The 3,559-nt window shown below is 46.2% G+C and overlaps 1 long non-coding RNA gene across 2 annotated transcripts in view; it reads right to left on the reverse strand.

Annotated features, from left to right (window-relative positions):
• LOC116216562 overlaps window positions 1-855 on the reverse strand; it is a 67,334-nt gene extending 66,479 nt beyond the window's left edge. Inside the window, exon 1 of one of the 2 annotated variants that reach the window (XR_004159586.1) lies at window positions 527-854. This is a non-coding gene — a long non-coding RNA (uncharacterized LOC116216562). Of the gene's footprint in view, window positions 1-526 lie in introns of both variants that reach the window. The other variant, XR_004159587.1, reaches the window with a different exon arrangement.
• Between the last annotated feature and the right edge of the window lie 2,704 nt (window positions 856-3,559).

Consider the following 3,559-nt stretch of genomic DNA (forward strand, 5'->3'; position numbering starts at 1 on the left):
GGGGGGGTGGGGGGGAGGAAATAATTCACATCTTACAAGGAGTAGTCCAGCAACCCAAAGTCTCTAAAAGGTAGCAAGCCATCTCAGCATAAACAAACAATAGAGCTGCACTTCAATACAGGCAAGTAGCTGCAAATACCGCAAGTAGCTGCAAATACTGCAAGTAGCAATTCTGAGCCACACTGCTTCCGGGGGCTGCTATGAGACAGTTCATACCCAGTAGCATCCCACCACCAGTCACATACGCAACAATGTCTGCAAGGTATTACGCATGCCCTATTTGTATCACAAAAGCCTCCCAAAGCTCCAGTCCAGACGGTGCTCCTAACAAGCACTATGCAAGTAAGCGTACCCTCATTAGATAACTACCATGGCTTGGGCTCTCTGGAAGTTCTTTCAGAGAGTAGACACTGTAATTCACACACCAAGCAGCTGAAGCTTAACCACGGTTCATAAGCCGGCATGGTTACCCACACACATAAGGAAGCATGCTGCTACCGAATCCAATAGTCCAGCAGAGACTCACCAAACATTCACCATATACTCCAGAGCAACTCCAACACAAAAGGAGAGCATGCCACCCACAGCCATGAAGGGACAGTTGGTCCATTTCAGGTAACAATGTAGCAGAGCTCAAGGCAGGTCAGGAGAAGACTAGCACACTCATATCAAGAAGAACAGCCGTCTCTTACCTCTATATATTAGCAAAGGCACTGTTCTCGGTGTGCTCCCCAGCTGAGATGAATTTGCACCTGATGATTTTGTGCAGCTACCCTCCAGGTGCAGAAACGAGCCCCACACTGGGGCCTCTGATTGCTCACAGCTTTCAGAACAAAAATTCTCCATTCTAGCCCAGCTCACAGAGCCGGCCATGTCCTGGGTGCCCAGCCAACAGCCTGCAGGTACACTGCTTGATCCCACTACCTTGGGATGCTTTAGGGAAGCACACTGCAGTAATCTCCTTTGCAGATTAGCCACACAATCACTATTTCTTACATAGGTTGTAAATCACAAGGTTTCCTGCCTAGGCCTAGATAAGAGGATAACCCCTAGGCTACACACCAGCTGACAATATCAAGTCTTTTTTAGGGAAATGATTGCAGATGACTAAGTGCTTTCACCTACTTCTCTTTGCCAGGTAATGTCTCAGCCTTGTGCCCCCAACTGTGCTAGGCCTGTACTGATAAAGCTGTAGGGGCAAGGAGAAGGCCACGGGACATTAAGGGTAGGCTGAGGCCCAGCTGTGGGCTGGGGGCAGGAGGCCTCGTCGTCACCAAAAAGCAGCTTGTTCAAGGACAGGCTGGGTGAGATCATCAGGAGCTTTCACCGTTCTGGCTTTTGGTGTGCTACCCACTTGTCTGGGAGGCATTTGTGAGAGGATATCATAAAGGTTACACATAACCAAAACTGAGTAGGCAAGCGTTTCCCTACCCACCATTTGTTTTGGCGAATTGACATTCTCTGAGTATCACGATGGAGACACTGCTTTCTTCAGCAGTGTACCAGTGAGGCTGACAACCAGAACGGCCTGTCCAAAGGCATGGAAAAAATCTTAGATGTATGAGAGGAAAAGCTTTGCTTTTTGCTGACATACGCAAATATCTCCACATATCCCCTCTGTTCTGCCCACAGAACGCAAAAGCAGAAATTTTTGCCTGTTGCACAGCCTAGGTCACTAGATATTCTTTTTATCATTAGTTGTATTCTATGTAAACACTCCAGAAGAGGCAAAAAATGTATCTCTTTGAAAACACATCTCAGTGGAAGCCAGAAAGTGAGACATTGATGTCAACTGCAGGACAAAATGAATTCATTAAGCTGAGGTGGTTGCAGCTAAGTCACCTCATGTCCCTCCAGCCACCAAATCTCAGCACTTACAAGTCGAATACAGCATTGAGAGGTTGTAACAATTAGAAAGATCAACGCAGTGGAATGTGATCCAGGAGGTGTAGTGACAAAGGGTCTACTAGCATGATGGAAATACGTTACAAAGGAAAAGTGCTCAACTGTCTCCAAAGATCTAGGCTCACAAGGGAAACTCCACCAAGGGGGGAATCTCCAACCAGAGAACCTTCCCCAGCGACAGTCAGCCCCCCTTCAATGAGGTCTAAGAGAGGTGCAGCCAGGCTCCACCCCTTATGATTGCACAGCTGTGCTCCCAGGGCTGACCAAGTCCTTTCCCCAGGTGCTTAATCAGTGGTTCAGGCCATGACATAACAGTTTTTGCTCCATTTTCCATTCCACACTTTTCTTTCCATTGTTTTAATTAGCCTCACTTAAATTTCAGAAGTAAATATTAAGAGTATCAAAGTTTACAAGACTTCAGATACTAGGCATGCAGATAGACAACAAAATACACCTCAGTGTTTCTGTCCATTCACACCCCTGCAATTGTTCTAGTCTCAGCCCTTCTAGTATGGCCCTTATGCAGCAGCATCTATGCCCAGCCTTATCTTGACTGTTCCAAGGTATAGACTAAAGGCAAAATGAGCGACAGAGGCCCATCCTTTCATTTGTTCCTGCTCTGAAGAAGATATACATCCTGTGTACTGTGACTCTGCTTTCCTGTTCTCCACTGGGGATATTTTTTATTGCAAGATTCACAGTCAGAAGGATATCAGTGAGGCCATAGAAGGGAGAACTGCAACAAGGAGGAAAAACATTGGTAGGTTACAGAATCAGCCAGTTATTCCAATAGCCTTGCAGATGGTGAGAACAAGAGGCAAAAGTAATATCCCCAGTTAAAGCTAATTAAATGCTACAAGCCTCATGGGAAACTCAGAAACACAGTTGTAAACTGCAAAATTGCTTCTTGCTTTCATTTCTTCCTTTTTTTTCCTCTTTGTTTTCAAATACTTTGTTTACATGTTGAAATTCACATAGATAGCATTCATGTACAGAATTCTAAAAGGTGCTGCTAGAAAATCTTGCCCTTTTTTGGCTCATTGATCTGTATAATCCCATGTGATGTCAGTAACCACCTACACAGCTGCACCTTCAGTCAGGAAAGTGAGAAGAGAGCAGATGACTGCCCAGAGCCCATTTACCATGGAGAGGCAGCCTGAGGCTGGGGCCTCCAGGTATGGCCCTGAGTGGCATTTCCTTGGTGCCAAAGTCAAGCATCACAAGTCTTTTTCTTTTCCCTCTGTTTGAGGATCAGCTGTATCAGTGTCACCAGTGCAGACAACACGCTCGGGCCAGCGGTGCCACCAGCAAGAAAAGCCCCTGGCTGGCAAAAGCAAGCAGGACAAAAGCTGCCCTGGGATGGGCAAATGTAGTAGATGCAGGGCTTCGCTCCTGAGTAGGACTGCTTGCATCAGCCCAGAATTACTGGAGCAGATTTTGCAGCGGTTAACTTTTCCATCTCTCCTCTAGCTTTAGCACACGTCGTGTTTGCAGATGCAAAAGTAAGAGCACATTTACATACCGGACACCTACATTATGTGCGTGCACGACTCTCCTGCCTACTCAGGAAGTTTCCGCATTCACAGTGAGGCCAACTAAACAGCTCTTCGTGTAAAACGTCCGTTTTTTTTTTTGTTGTTGTTCTTTTTTTTTT

The sequence above is a fragment of the Meleagris gallopavo genome, chromosome 4 (assembly GCF_000146605.3).
Source record: "Meleagris gallopavo isolate NT-WF06-2002-E0010 breed Aviagen turkey brand Nicholas breeding stock chromosome 4, Turkey_5.1, whole genome shotgun sequence".
Lineage (NCBI taxonomy): Eukaryota > Metazoa > Chordata > Aves > Galliformes > Phasianidae > Meleagris > Meleagris gallopavo.